This window comes from Notamacropus eugenii, chromosome 2, assembly GCF_028372415.1.
Source record: "Notamacropus eugenii isolate mMacEug1 chromosome 2, mMacEug1.pri_v2, whole genome shotgun sequence".
NCBI lineage: Eukaryota > Metazoa > Chordata > Mammalia > Diprotodontia > Macropodidae > Notamacropus > Notamacropus eugenii.
In genome coordinates, this window is record NC_092873.1 from 280,608,080 (window position 1) to 280,624,654 (window position 16,575).

The 16,575-nt window shown below is 38.0% G+C and overlaps 1 protein-coding gene across 3 annotated transcripts in view; it reads left to right on the forward strand.

The window, feature by feature from the left end:
* Window positions 1-11,663: 11,663 nt before the first annotated feature.
* Window positions 11,664-16,575, forward strand: part of LOC140527317 (alpha-amylase 1B-like) — a 37,568-nt gene continuing 32,656 nt past the window's right edge. For 2 of the 3 annotated variants that reach the window (XM_072644159.1, XM_072644161.1), the window contains exon 1: window positions 11,666-11,794. The gene's annotated coding sequence lies outside the window, so the exon portion shown is untranslated. Of the gene's footprint in view, window positions 11,795-16,575 lie in introns of all 3 variants that reach the window. The other variant, XM_072644160.1, reaches the window with a different exon arrangement.

The window sequence follows — 16,575 nt, forward strand, 5'->3', positions numbered from 1 at the left end:
ATATCAAAATGGCTAAATGTGAAACCACAAAGAATAATGCAGTTTGGTTGCAGGCCCAAGAAGAAGTCCTGTAAGAGCTTAAAAAGTATTTTTGAAAGGAAATTAGGGAAGTGGAAGGAAAATTGGGGAAAGAAATAAATAATTCTAGTGAATCATGAAAAATGAGTCAATAACACTGGGAAAGATATCCAACAATTTACCAAGGAAACTAATTCCATAAAAATAGAATTGGTTAAATGGAAAAAGAAGTATAAATGCTCACTGAAGAAAATAATTCCTTAAAAATTTGAATGCAACAAGTGTAATGAATTTATATCTGTAAGACATCAACATATGATAAAATAAAATTAATAAAAAACAGAAGAAAATATGGAAGTTTTCATTGAAAAATAACTAAGAAAAATATATATTTATAATATATATTATTTAATATATAAATATATTTATATAGCAGCATATAATATATGTATATATATAAATAATGTAAATACATTATGCTTATATAATATATAATACGAATAATATAAAAGAGATAATATAAAAATTTTGAATTGCCCAATAGTTATAATACAAAAAGGAAGAGAAAAGAAAAATAAAAAAAAAGCTTGAGCAGCATCCTTCAAGAAATTTTCAAAGAAAACTGCCTTGATAGAATCAGAGGGTAAAATAGAATTTGAAGGAATCAGCCACTCACTGCCTGAAAGAGATCCCAAAGTGAAAACTCCCAGGAACATCATAGCCAAATTCCAGAGTTCACAGATTGAGGAGAAAGTGCTGCAAACAACTAAAAGGAAACAATTCAAATACCATGGAGCTACAGTCAGCATTACACAGGATTTGGCAGCTTCCACACCAAAAAACCAAAAGACTTAGAATATGATATGCTGAAAGGCAAAGGAGTTAGGATTACAACCAAGAATCACCTACCCAGCAAAACTGAATCTAAACTTTCAGGGGAACAAATGAATATTCAAGAAAATAGAGGACTTTCAAGCATTTCTAATTAAATGACCAGAGCTGAATAAAAAACTTTACCTCCAAATACAAGAATCATGGGAAACATAAAAAGGTAAAAAAGAACTGAGAAAGAAAAAACATAAAATATTCAATGAAGTTAAATTTTTTGATGATATTTGTAACTCAACAACTTTATTACTACAATTGCAATTAGAAGGAATATATGTAGACAAAAGGATGATACCCAAAAATTTTAAAAAATCTACAAGGGTAAGAAAAAAATGCACTGGAAGAAAAAGGAGGGGAGGTTATTGAACAGGATAAATTATCCTACTTAAAAGAGGCATGAAATAGCTGTTATAACGGAGGGGATGATGGGAACCAGTGGTGGATAAAGCTTAAACTTTATTCTTATTACAATTGGATCAAAGAGGTAATGTCATGTACAGTCAGATGGATATAAAAATCTGTCTTACCCTATAAGGAAGTAAAAAGGGATGAGGATAATAGAAAGGGAGGGGAGCTGATAAAAGAGAAGGTATATAGGGGAAGGCAGTAATCAGAGAAACACTTGCACAGAGTTAGTTGCTATAACTATGTAATGAACCCACATATAAAATAGAAGAGGATAGGAGAATGGATTAAAAATGCATTAAAAACCACACTCCTACAATATATTGTTTAAAAGCAGCAAATTTGTTCCCAAAATGTTCTGATCACTGCCCTCCTGATCTGATCTTTATAAGCTCCTGACCTGAGTTTAGGTCTCCATCACACTACTTTTGTCTTGCCCCTGGTTGGAAGTTCCAGTGGACTGCAGCTGTACTGAGCCACTATCAACCAACTGGAAAGCACTGGTGATTCAAAGTGATAGAATTGCAGGTTCCTTTAATCTGTGTTTCCAGCCCTAGTTATTTTACTGCTAATTTCAAGATTGAACTAGAAACTGGAGCTAAAATGTTGCTCCATTTTTGGTGTCAGAGCAACACAGCTATTGTTGACATCTGCTTTGTTCCTCACCATTGTGGCTTCAGAAAGGGTTAGAGAAACAGTTGATATGGTGTTCGATGCCTGTCAACTCCAGGAGAAATGCCAGGAGCAGAACGGAGGTCTGTACACAATGTCTATAGATCTGACCAAGGCCTCTGACACTGTTAGTCATGAGGGCGTATGTAAAATTATGTCAAAATTTGGTTGCCCAGAGAAGTCCATTGGTATTGTATGTCAGTTTCATGATGGCATGTTTGCATGGGTTCTAGATAGTGAACACAGCACCAAGGTCAACTACCGTACTGGTGCTAGCTTTGGATTGGGAGAACAGATTTCAAAGGGCTCAGAGAAAGGAAAGGAATTTTGCCTATACATACACATATATACATAGATGCCTATATGCACCTATGAGTGTGAATATCTATATATACATGACATACATGTGATGTATATATGTGCGTATGTGTACAGGACACATCCATGTGCCTTGAACAAATTTTTAAAATCTGGTTACTACCCATTTACTAGCAACTCCTCTCTTTCTCTCTCTCTCTTTGTCTCTCTCTCTCTCTCTCTCTCTCTCTCTCTCTCTCTCTCTCTCTCTCTCTCTGTCTCTCTGTCTCTCTCTCTCTCTCTGCAATTCTTTTTCACAATTTGTCACTTGCTTCTATACAGTCCTCCATTTCATGTATGTAATGACATGATAATAAGAAGAGGTCTCATTGTTTGTATACATACATAAGCAAAGGAGGTGATCCAGCATAGTAAATAGAAGTTAGAGAGAAGGCCTAGGTTCAAGTATTGCCTTGGACACATTTCATTTGCCTGAACATGGGTAAGTGACAACTTCTCAGGTCCCTAGGCATCTGTCTTTATGAGTTTAACTTTCTACTGTAGAGAGAATTTCCTTACTAGCTCTTTCCTACATCAGTGCAATCACAAATAGGGGAGATGGATGTGTCTTTAATCCATACACACACACACAAATATATCACAGATATATGTATATGCATGTGTATAAGCTTATATGCATCTAAATATATGTGTATATGAGTATATAACATAACTGTAGATTATTGCCAAAAGTCTTTAAATGTAAATATTATTTTTTATTTTTATTTTTCAACATTCACTTCCACAAGATTTTGAGTTTCAAATTTTCTTCCCCTTTTCCCCCATCCCCCAGCCATGATTATCCTTTCCCCCAATATGCTCTTCCTTCTTTTCCCCCTCCATTCTCTTATACCTTTCCCTTTTATTTTCTTCTAGAACAGGATAGATTTCAATACCCCATTGCTTGTATGTCTTATTTCTCAGTTGGATGTAAAAACAAATTTTAACATTTGTTTTTAAAATTTTGAGTTGAACATTCTCTCCCTTCCTTCCTTCCCACCCAGCCTGACTGAGAAGGCAAGCAATTTGATAGAGGTATTGTTAAAGACTACCTATATTTCCCTCCATTCTATCCTGCCCTTACCATTTATTCTATTCTCTCTTTTGACCTGTCCCTCCTCAAAAGTGTTTGCTTCTGATTATCCCCCTCCTCCCATTTGCCCTTCTATCATCCACACACTTATCCCCGTCCTATCTACTATCATGTAGAGTTAGAGATTTTCATACCCAGTTGAGTGTGTATATTATTGCCTCCTTAAGCCAAATCCAATGAGAGTAAAATTCACTCATTCCCTCTTCACCTCCATTGTAAAAGCTTTCTATTGCCTTTTTTACGTGAGATAATTTAACCTATTCTACCTCATCCTTTTTCCTTCTCCCAGTATATTCCTCTCTCACTCCTATTCCCTCCAACTACCCTAATTAGCACTGAGAAAAGTCTCAAGAGTTACAAATCTCATCTTTCTATGTAGTAATGTAAACTGTTCAATTTTAATAAGTCCCTTATAATTTCTCTTTCCTGTTTATCTTTTCATGCTTCTCTTGATTCTTGTATTTAAAAGTCAAGTTTTCTATTCGGTGCTGGTCTTCTCATCAAGAATACTTGAAAGTCATCTATTTCATTGAATTTTCATTTTTTACCCTGAAGTATTATACTCAGTTTTGCTGGGTAGGTGATTCTTGGTCTTAGTTCTAGCTCTTTGACCTGAAGAATGTCATATTCTAGGTCCTCTGATCCCTTAATGTAGAAACTGCTAAATATAATGTTATCTTGATTGCATTTCTACAATGTTTGAATTGTTTCTTTCTGGCTGTTTGCAATATCTTCTCATTGACCTGGGAACTCTGGAATTTGGCTACAATATTCCTAGGAGTTTTCCTTTTGGGATCTTTTTTGGGAGGTGATCAGTGAATTCTTTCCATATCAGGGCAGTTTTCCTTGATAATTTCTTGAAAGAAGATGTCTCAGCTCTTTTTTTGATCCCAGCTTTCAGGTAGTCCAGTACTTTTAAAATGATCTCTTGGATCTATTTTTCAGGTCAGTTGTTTTTCCAATGAGATATTTGACATTATCTTCAATTTTTTAATTCTTTTGGCTTTGTTTTATAATTTCTTAATTTCTTATAAAGTCATTAGCTTTCATTTGCTCCATCCTAATTTTTAAGGAATTATTTTCTTCAGTGAGCTTTTGGACCTCCTTTTTCATTTGATCAGTTCTTTTTTTTTTTTAAGACATTCTTCTCTTTATTGACATTTTTGGACCTCTTTTGTCATTTGAGTTACTCTATTTTTTTTAAGGTGTTATTTTCTTCAGCATTTTTTGAATCTCCTCTAGCAAGCTATTGATTTATTTTTCATGAAGGTTGATTTGGGGTTTGTATTGCCAGATAATGAGAAATAAAGTTGTAAAATAAGTGGTGATAAATTTAGTTTTGCTCTCAGTGACTTAATAAGTGACAAATTATATTGGGAAAGTCAATGTTATCGACTACTGCAACTACACAATATAAGGAGATAATACTGAAATTATATAATGTATGTATGTGTGTACATACATATGCAGGAGTGTGTAGATTGTTGTTTAACAACCAGTTGGGGCTAAAAGTACAAATGATACATTTAAGTTACTCTGCATTATTAACATTTTCTCCACCACTTTTTAAATCTGCTCAACAAAACAAATAAATCAAGCTCTGATTTGCAGCGTTTGAGTATTCCCAAAATGAAAAGGCTCATACTCAAAATTTAACAGTCAAAGGGAAGTGGTTAGAGTTGATTCTAGCAACCTTTACTATGTACTAGCTGATAAGGTTTACTTTCACCTAATTATCAACACAAGAAATGACATTTATCTTGTTTTGTAGTTAGTAATTTAAAAATCTTTGTTTTTGTTTGTGCATATTCCTTGTTTCTTATCCTACTATGTCTTCTACTTTACTTCTAGCTTGCCCTCCTATTACTTGCCTAACCCTCTTCAAGAATACCTTCCCTATCCTTCCATTCCCATAAATGTAAATGCCCTTCTATTACCCCCATAACTTATTCCCTCACCCTTCCCTGCAGAGATTCCTCCCTTATTCTCCCATTCTCATTTATCTAAACAACATTCTTTAGCCCCCTTTTCCCTTTTCCCTAACCCTCTCCTCTAAAGATCTCTCCCTTTTCCTCTCTCCTCTCCCTATTCTTTCACTGTTTACTTCTAAATTTAGAAGTTACCAGAAGTACCAGCTCTTTTTCCCCATCTAATTTCTCTGTATCTATTCTTCCTCTTGCATCTCGTTTGTATAAAATAATTATTCTGTTTAGCTGTCACTAAGTGGTTTTACTTTTAAATTCATATCATACTCAGGCTTACCTGAATCTTTCTTATGAGTTACCCAATTATTAATAAGAATCTTAGACATATGTTTTGTATTTTGCATACATAAAAAGTAAACACTCTGTCTTTATTGAATGCCTTGTAATCAGCCTTTGGTATGTATCTTATGTTTCTCTTGGCTCTTGTATGTCAAATCTTCAATTAAGTATAGGTTATTCTTTTTAATAATGTCTGGAAAGTCTGACAGTTGACCAAATATCCATTTTTTTCTATTCAGGATTATGCTTATCTTTGCTGGGTATGATATTTTTGGTCAGAGGCTCAGTTCTTTGGCTTGTCAATGGTTGTTGTCTTTCATTTTTGAAGAGAACCAAAATGACATCACCATGAAAGAGTGAAGTTGCAGTGTGTCCAACTGTGGCTGATCGAACTAATATGAGCTCAGAATGCTCTACCATAGTTTGGGTACAGATAGTCCATGTGAGTATCTGGGGTGGATACTCCAAATTTGCACATCCTATGTTTACTTTGTGCTGTCTCAGTTCTGCTTTGCTCAAAGAGCACAGCACCCTTTCTGATGTGGGCGTGCCATGCTGAGCAGTCCTGTGCCAGCGTCTCCCATGTTGCACAGTCAAATCCAAAGTTTTTGAGAGATATCTTGAGAGTGTCCTTGTATCAGTTCTTCTGACCACCATGTGATCACCTGCCTCATATGAGTTCTCCATAAAATAATCTTTTTGGCAAGTGTATATTTTGCATTCAAACAACATGGTCAGTCCATCAGAGTTGCGTTCTCTGAAGCATAGTTTGAATGCTTGGCAGTTCAGCTCGAGCAAAGACTTCAGTGTCTGGTACCTTATCCTGCCAAGTGATCCTCAAAATCTCCCTAAAACAGTTCAAATGGAAGCGATTCAGTTTTGTGACATGGTGCTGGTAGACTGTTCATGTTTCACAGGCATACAACAATGATGTCAGCACAACTGCTCTGTAGACCTTCAGTTTGGTAGTCAGTCTAATATCTGTTCTCTCCCAAACTTTTCTTCAGAACCTCCCAAACACTGAGCTAGCTCTGGCAATGCATGCATCAACCTCATTGTCAATGTGTACATCCCTGGAAAGTACACTACCAAGGTAAGTGAACTTAGCCACAGCACTCAAAACTCCATTTGTTGTAACCAATGTTTCCATGTATGGATGGTGTGGTGGTGACTGATGGAGCACCTGTCTTTTCTTGATCCATACTTTGTTGCATCTCATTTCAAAGGCTGCGTTGAGTGCACAATGATCTGCAAACAAAAAATCATGCACCAACACTCCATCGCCTTTGGTCTTAGCTTGTAGCCTTTTCAAATTGAAGAACTTAGCATCAGTACAGTAGTTGACCTTGATGCCATTTTCATCCTCACTGAAAGCATTTGACAACATGGCTGAAAATATCATGCTAAAAAAGTATGAGAGTAAGCACCCACCCCTCTTTCACTCCATTGGTGACTAAGAAGGCACGAGAACATTGTCCACTATCTAGAACGTGGACAAACATGCCATCATGAAATTGATGTACAACACAGTTGAACTTCTCTGGGTAACAAAATTTTGACATAATTTTCCATAAGTCCTCATGACTAACAGTGTCAAAGGCCTTGGTCAGATCTATAAATGTTGTGTACCGACCTCTGTTCTGCTCCTGCCATTTCTCCTAGAGTTGTCAGGCAGCAAACACCATATCAACTGTTCCTTTGCCCTTTCTGAAGCCACACTGACTCTCAGGTATAGGACTATCTTCCAGGTGAAGGATCAGTCTATTAAGGTAACTCTAGGAAGAATTTTGCCAGCAATGACTGAGATACCCCCCCTGTGATTGTCACAGGACTTTACATGTGGGATAAGGATGTAGGGTGTGTTCAGCGAGGCTCATCAATATATAGAGTTCCAAGACCTGCAGTCCTTTAATGTATGCACTGTTAGGTCTTGTGTGATTCTTATTGTGGCACTGCCATATTTAAATTGTTTTTATTCTTGTTGCTTTTAATATTTTACCCTTGAGCTGGGTGTTTCAGAATTTGACCATGACATTCCTATGAGTTTTCCTCATAGGATCTCTGTTAAGTGGTGATTGATGAATTTTTTTTTCATTCAACTTCCCCCCTTTTTCTAATGCTTTAGGACAATTTTTAAAAATTATTTCTTGTGTTATTATATCAAGATTCTTTTTTTGATTATAGCTTTCAGTTAGTCCAATTATTTTTATATTCTTTCTTCCTGATATATTTATAGATCTGTTGTTTTTCTTCTAAGATGTTTCACTTTCTCTTCTATTTTTTCATTATTAATATTACATTTAATTATTTCTTGATCTCTTATAATTTTGCTGGCTTCACCTTGACCAGCTGTAATTTTCAAGGTGTGATTTTCTTCCTTAAGATTCTGGATCTCCTTTTCTAATTGGTTGACTTTCCTTTCATAACCTTGTTTTTCTTGGATTATTCTTATTCTTTTTTTTAAAGTTTTTCCTCCAGCTCCATGATGTGATTTTTTAAAGTCTCTTGTAAGATCTATGAATTCTTTTTGGACAGGTGACCATTTGACACCACTATTTGAGATAGAAGGAGGTTTCTTTACTTCAATATCCTCCTCTGAAGATGAATCCTGATCTCTTCTATTCTCATAATAACCTTCTATCTTGGGTACTTCTCCTTTGCTTCTGCAATTTTGTAGTAATAGCTTAATTTTTGTAACCACCTCTAGCCCTGGGTCATGGGGAATGGTGCCTCTTGCTTCAGATCTTCAGTTCTTCCCTCTAGCCTAGAACCAAAGCAAAACCTTCAACCTCCTGGAAGTGACCACAGCCAGGAGCTTTCTGCCCCCATGCTTCTGTAATCACTGGCCATGTGCTCTTTGCAGCACAGTTTCCTGTAAGCTCCCTTAATCTTCCTGGGCATAGATGCCCAATTCCCCTCCCTATCTAGAGGTGTAAAAGTTCCTGTGGCTGCGGTCAAGGTAGCCTCTCAAACCAACTAACCAATCAATCCCAGGGCTTGCCTCTTGTTTAAATGGCTTGCTACTTGTTGTTAAAGGGGACCCTAACCTGGAGGTGTTTACTCTTCACAGGAATCAAACCTCATCCTGGAATTTTCCTTCTGATCTTCTCAAATTATCCCAGGAAGACCCTGGTTGTGCCCCTATTCTTATTTATTTTTACCAGCACTTTGTTCCCCCGAAGGTGCTATTTTATCTGTTTTGTGGGGGACAATCTTGAGAATTTGGAATTTTTTGACCTACTCTACCGTCTTCCCAGAATCCTTTCTCATTGATTGATTGTTTTGTTGATTATCTTCTAGACTAAGAAACTGATGGTGACAGATCAGTTTAACTGTGTGTCTTGTGCACAATTTTAAACTCTGTCTGCTAGCCATTTACTGGCATACCCCTGCATAAAGCAAATTGGTGTGGGCATGTGGGCAGCTAGCCCTTTAGTGTCCACATGCTTTCATGATATGTGCTTCTGGTCCTACAGTGTCTAGCATTCAGAAACTCAAGTTTATGTGTCATCACTACCTACTTCCTATAAGGCCTTGTATCCAAGAGGCATTTTCCCCTTCTCTTTCTTGCCCTCTGAATTTAAATGATCACAGATTTAGAGATAGAAGAGGCCTTGAATATCATGTAGGTAAATCTTCTCATTTTATAAATGAGGAAACAGGCCCACAGGAGGTGAATCCCCAGGTTCAGTAATTACAAGCACTGATATTACTTCAAGATTTGAGAAGTGTTTTACAAATATCATTGGTTATTCACAACAATCCAGGGAAATAAGTGCCGTTATTATCCTTATTTTACTAATAAGGAAACTGAGGCAAACAGAGGTTAAAGGAGTGGCCCAGAATCAGGCAGCAAGTAGATTTCTGAGGTAGGATTTTGATTTAGGTTTTCCTGACTCCAGGTGTAGCCCTCTACCTACTGCATTACCTAAGTGGGGAGTGGTGTTGAGGGAGGTTAGGGAAATAGAAGAAGGAATGACACTGTCTCTTCAGTTTCACTGCCTCACTTGAACTGTTCTTTCAGTCTAAGCTTAAGCCTTTAATTCTGAGAGAAATTGTATTAATAACTGATTGTTAAATTAAGGTTAAGGTTTTTTCTTTTTATTTCCTCATTTAAGGACTAACCCCTGCAGGTCAGTCAGTCAGTCGATGAAGTATAAGGTTAATAGATAGATTGTCCAAATCCTCAGGATAATTACTCCCCAATCTTGAATGGACCCCACTCAACTAGGAGACTTTAATTTCTGTTTAGAGTGTAAATAGAATCTAGTCTAGTTGAATTCCAGTCCTAAGGCATTAAGCCTATGCCCTTTCACCCCTCCATTGAAATTTAGAATGACCCAAATCAGGAGGAAAAAACCAACCAGAATGTTCTGGGTAGAGATGGATTCCTTTGTCCAGACTGAGAGGGGTTAGAATAGCTGATATCCCATCTCCTCATTTAAATGCCTATCCTCTCATCAATTGTTCACGAATCAAGGTTGATTTCTCCTGTCAGGAACATTCCCTTTCAAAAAATATTTAAGGCATTCAGTGTCTCCATTAGCTGTCTTTGGCCGCCTAGAGAATCTACTGAATATCAATTTATTGATTATGAGCCTAATTAATAAATTGATTATTAATCACCCAGAAACCCTGTCTCAGACTTTGCATTCATTTCATTTTTTAAAGTAATGTCCTTAGTTCATTGTCTTGGTTACCTATCCTACACGCATGAGCATCCAGATATCTGAGCCCTTAACCCAGGCCTGCACAACCTGCAGCTCACTGGCTGCTTACAGCTGTGGGCTGCTTGCAGCACACCAAAGAATTTCTAGTACACACAAAGGATGTTTTCCTCTACATTTTTTGTGGGCTGCCTGAAATCCTTTTGTTTACTATAAGTGGCCTGAGAGCTATAAGCTGCAGGTTGTTTAGACCTGCCTTAACTTTTTTTCTATTCATTGTCTCCTGTGAAGTCCAGAACATTGTTACTTTATTCTTTTCTGCATCACCCTTACTGAAGTCAAGTTCCAACATTTCCCATGTACAATCATCTCATTCTGAGCCCTTCAATCATCTTTCACTTTCATCAACCACGGCATTTGAAGGGACACAAGAAAATCTAAGATGGGAAGATGACTTGCTCCTGTACTTAGAATTCTCTCTCCTGCTAGGAGCCATCTCCCTACTCTTGGAAAACATTATCTCTTCATCTCCCATTCTCAGAATATTTCTTTACCATTGAGCTATTGCCTGCCCAATGAAGCATTCCCTATTTTCTCCAGGATCCAGGAGTTCAAAATACTTTCCTGGTCCTTACCTTGTCACTGGATTCCCCTATGTCCTGGGGACATGAAACTTGTCACCTAGCCAGCAACTCTATTCCCCCACATGCCTCAGGATTTCCATGGTCCACTGGGTCTGCTCTTTCTTGGCACTATTTACTCAGAAATCTTTGGGAAGTTACAAATAGAGGAAACTTTTCAATGGCTTTGTCTTTCAAAGATCTCTTAAATCAACAGTGACCACACTGCCCTTCCTATATTAAAAAAAAAAAAAGAACCCAAAACAAACCCCCTGGTAGTTAAACAGTGGTCTCTTTCTTTGGGTCTCTGTGTTTGTCTCCTGTCTCTCTCTCTCTCTCTCTCTCTCTCTCTCTCTCTCTCTCTCTCTCTCTCTCTCTCTCTCTCTCTCTCTCTCTCTCTCTCTCTCTCTCTCTCTCTCTCTCTCTCTCTCTCTCTCTCTCTCTCTGTCTCTCTCTCTGTCTCTCTCTCCCCTGTATCTCTTCTTTATGTCTCTCTCCAGTGTATGTCTGTCTCTGTCTCTTTCCTCTCTCTGTCTGTCTCTGCCTTTCCAAACAACCTCATATTTATTTAGCTTGTGCATTCATTCTGAAAACTTTGCCTGTCAGCCACGTGATGCTGTGGACCTCAGTTTATTGTTTTAGATTACTAGTCCTTTAAGGGATGGAGGAAGGGAAGGGATTCTTTTGGGTGGGTGGAGAGAGCAGGAGGGAAATGTTCATCTTTTTGGCCCTTGTTTGTCACTATTAAAGAGCCAAGCAAGACGTCCTGGGTGATCAGCAATTGAAGGCTGTTGTCTCGTGAATTAGCAGGTGAGGCTGCAGATAGGATGGATCCTTTGCTTTGAAGAAGGTGAAGTAGGGCAAGTAATTGAGGTTGTTTACATGCCCAGTGTGTGCAGACTCTTTTCTCTTGAAATAAGTTTCTTCTGTGTATATAATTTGATACAGCTCAGTGTTTGGAAATTGGTTTTAGGCTTATTGACTGCTAAGTGTTTGTGCTAAAATCCAGGAGCACAAACAGGACGGCCTGCTCTTGTTCCTACCGTCCGCAGTCATGCCTGTGTTGCCCACTGGCCTTGCTGTCAGAATTCCATGCAGGGAATCAAGACCATGGCACATGATGAATCACTCTGCTATAGGTTCAGATTTTCTGTTGGAACCTCTATTATCTTTGTCTAGGAAGTTTTCCATAGCATTGATAATTTATATGACTTTTTCTTTTTTGGTGGTAAGAAGGACCTCTGGGCCCACACAAGGCATGGAGAGCTGGACTTGAATAAGCAAGTCATTTCAACTCTCTGAATTTGTCTTTTCTCATCTGTAAAATGTGGTTAATAAGAACTCCAGTACCTACCTCTTCTCACAGAATTGTTTTAAAACTCAAATGAAATAACATATGTGAAGCATTTTGCAAAGTTTCTGTCTGCTTATAATATTTTCTTCTTCACATGGGATATATGGAATTTGGCTAAATTATTCCTAGGAGTTTTCATTTTGTGATTTCTTTAAGGAGGTGATTGGTGAATTCTTCCAACTTCTATTTTACCCTCTGGTTCTAGAATGTCAGTGAAACTTTCCTTGATAATTTCTTGAAAAATGATGTCTAGCCACTTTTTTTGATCATTGCTTTCAGGTAGTTCAATACTTTTAAAATTCTCTCTCCTCGATCTATTTTCTAGTTAAGTGTTTTTTGAAGAATATATTTCACCTTTCTTTTTTATTCTTTTGGTTTTGTTTTACTGTTTCTTGATTTCTCATAAAGTCATTAGCTTGCATTTGCTCAATTCTAATTTTTAAGTTATTACTTTGTTCTGAGAAATTTTGAACCTTTTTTTTCCATTTGACCAATTCTACTTTTAAGGAGTGGAGTTTTTTTTTCTTTAGTGAATTTTTATGCCTCTTTTTCCATTTGGTCACTTCTGTTTTATAAGGCATTCTTATCCTCATTGACTTTTTTGTACCTCTTTTACCATTTGGCCTTGACTATTTGGTAAGTTTATTTTCTTCAGCATATTTTTGTGTCTCCTTTACTAAGCCACTGATTGATTTTTCATGATTTTCTTGCATCACTCTCATTTCTCTTCACAATTTGCCTTCTACCTTTCTCACTTGATTTTCAAAATCCTTTTTGAGCTCTTCCAAGGACTGAAACCAATTATATTTTTCTTGTAGGCTTTGGATGTAGTTATCTTCTTCTCAGTGTGTGCTTTGATTTGCCTTGTAATCAAATTAACTTTCTATGGTCAGAATTATTTTCTGTAGTTTGCTCATATTCCCATTCTATTACTTGACTATTAACTCTTTTTAAGAGGTTTTGTTTCCAGGGTAGAGGGTGCGGAGTCCCATGATTCACTGGTTTTGTGTAGCTGTTTTCAGAGATATTTCTAAGCACCTGTAAGTTTTCAGTTCTTCTAGGGTGTTATGATCTAGGGAGAGGTTTTTGCTCCTCTCCTGGTCTGTGTTCTGTCTGTGAGTGACCACTAGCACTCTTTTCTGTTCTGAAATTGTGAAGTTGGTCACCACTGCACTGTGGCTACAAGCTCTGATATGCTAGTTCTCCTCCTTGCACTGGGAGTGCACCCAGGACTGCCACCCAGATCTTAGTATGGGCAAAGTAACAGAGTCCTGCCTCAGAGTTAGCAAGGAGACTCCTGTTATCTCCTTCTGACTTTGACCCCCTTATGGTCTGTGGGCTGAGAGCTTTGAAAGTAGCCAGTGCTACCACTGATTCAGTCATCCTGAAGCTTTCTCCCAGTTTGCTGGCACCAGGGCTGTGTTGTCCTGGCCTGCATTGGACTGTACTCCACTCTTACCAAAGTGTGATCTTTCTGTTGTCTTTCTAAGTTGTATTTGACATCTGTGGGATGTGAGACCTAGAAGACACCACTGCTGCCCGTGGTTCAGTCTCTTCAAAGCCTGTTCCTGGTTTGCTAGGGCAGGAGTTGTGATGATGTGGCCTGTATCCCCCTCTCACTCAGGTGTGATGGACCTTTCCTACAGACCTTCAAACTTGGCTTGGGCTGGAAAACTCTTTTACTCTGGATTTTTGTGGGTTCTGCTGCTCTAGAAATTGTTTAGAGTCATTATTTACCGGTGTTTGGAGGAGTTTTGGGGAGAGCTAAGAAGAATCCCTGCCTTTACTCCACCATCTTGTCTCTGCCTCAAGCATTTTGCAAACTTTAATGGCACTATGCATATAATGTATTATAAGTTAACATAACCTGGGTACCAGTTATAAAGTAGGATGTACATACTGTATCCTGTACTTAAATTGAAAGCTTTCTTGGCAGGGGCCGTTTTCTGTTTCCTTTTGTCTCACAATGCCTAGCAGGGTGCCTGGCACACAGGTGGTATTTAATAAATATTTGTTGAGGATGGATTGATGACATAAGTAGATGTTAAGCCCGTTGAGAATAGGTTGTGTTTGAGTTTTTGTCCTCATATGCTGAGTATCTAGGAGAGTGCCTAGCACATAGTAAGAGTTTAAAAAATTTATACTTGTTGAATTGAAGAAGTGAAGTTTGGCAGAATAGAGAAAGTGCTAGACTTAGAATCCTGAACACTAATCTTCATATCCTGCCTCTTGCACTACTACTTGTGTGACAGTGGGCAAATCACTTAATTTTTGGGGGCCTTGGTTTCCTCATTTATAAAATGAGCAGGTTGGACTAGAATGCCTTTCAACTCAAACTCTGATTCTAATGAGAGGAAATGGCTCTTTTAAAAAATGATATAGGAAAATCTAATAATTAAGGTAGAAGTGATGGGACCTGTTTGCCCCTCCTTAGATGGCCTGGAGATCCTATGATCCTGGTGGCTCATTGTATTGGTGAGCAGATACTGGATTGGTTTTAGGTTTTTGCCAGTTCAGAACACCCAAACTCAAGCAATCCCCTATCCTCAAACTCTTATGTGTTAGGGGTTACAGGTATATGTCACCTAGTCTGACTATGTTGTGCATATTTAGGACTACATAAATAAGTGTGAAATGCCTTAACATCTATCTTCCCCTAGAGCTGCTGGTCTAAAAACAAGAACAGCTGAGTTTGGTGACTTACCCAGACACTTGCTGGGAAAGTCCTTTAACTCTTACCGTACTTAATTTTCTAATCTCTAAAATGAAGATATAAGAGCACTTGCCTCATAAAGTTGTGAGAATCAGATGAGATGATATATAAAGTATTTTACAAGCCTTTTAAGACTATAGGAATGATAGTTACCATTGTTTCATTAGAATACAATTTCAAATTCTTTAAGGGTGTTCACCCTTTCTGGTGCCCCCCACTCCCCACTCCCCCTTAAATAGAATCCTTTGTCCCAAAATTCAATTTCCTTTCATTTCTTTAAAGGAGTTCCCTTTTACCTTCTATCAAGGTAGCATGCTATGGTTTAAATTGTGCTAGATTTGAGGTCAGAGGAACTAGGTATGAATCCTGGCTCTGCCACTTTTTGACTCTGTGATCTTGGGCAAGTCACTCAACTTCTGGCATCTCAGTTTCCTTATCTGAAACTTTCAGATCCTCCATCTGGGCCATCTTTATCTTCCTTACCTAAGGATACATTAAGGGAGATGCTCTATTAAAAGATCCTTGATAGTTAAAAATGAGAGGGGCACTTGATTTAGAGTGAAAAGATGATGTATATTCTGGTACAGGTGCAACTCCGTACTGCTGGAATGACCTGGGGCAGTCATTTAACCTCTATGGGCTTTGATTTCCTCATCTAGAAACTGAGGGATTTGGGACTTAAATGATTTTAAATATCCTTTCTTTTCTATTCTAGCTAAAGAGACAGTGACTTAATTGTTTCAAAAAAGCTTATTGTGGTTTATTAGAAACTGTGAAGAATGAAAAATTTTAAAGAGGAAATGTCTCAAGTCAGGGGCAGGGCACCTGTGGCCTTAAGGACACATACTTGTGACCAAACAAAGTAAAACACCATAGTATAGGAACAGTAGTGAGGCACAACAGCAACAGTGAGGCCAGGTTGTTTAATGACAAAAAGTCAATTCATAGCAGGGCTTCATGTCTTGGCATCTTGGTGTTTGAAGGAGCTCAGGGACAATCAGTTCCAGAAGGTCAGAACAAAGGATTGTTGTTGTGCCAAGTTCAGGGCATAATTTGCTTGCTGAGCCTGAGATAGAAAATAGGGTTTCTCCTAATATGTTGACATTTACCCATTTTGTCCAATGGGAGGGGGTCTGAAAAAACCCTTGCCTTTTTGGTCAATAAAGAAGAGTCAGGTACAAGTCAAGATGCCACAAGAGACCACTTGTGCCAGGACAAAAATGTTGCCCAAGGGGTTAGTTCCTTGAGGGCATCTATCTGATAAGTGTGCTCTAGTAATCATTGCTAGCCATTTTTTTTTGTTTGCAAGGAGAAAAGAGAAGGAGGCCAAGAATATGGAGGGACAAAATGCCAACATGCACTTGAATGGTTGGGTACACAAGAAAAGGGAAGAGGAAAAAACCCTATGACAGTATACTCAATCCTTGTTCAGAATCTTGGGACAGCTGTCTCACCAGGATGGTGGCTGCTTCTGGGTCAATACTAGATGAAACTTGAGGTCTCCAGAGGGTTCTGCTGGGAGTC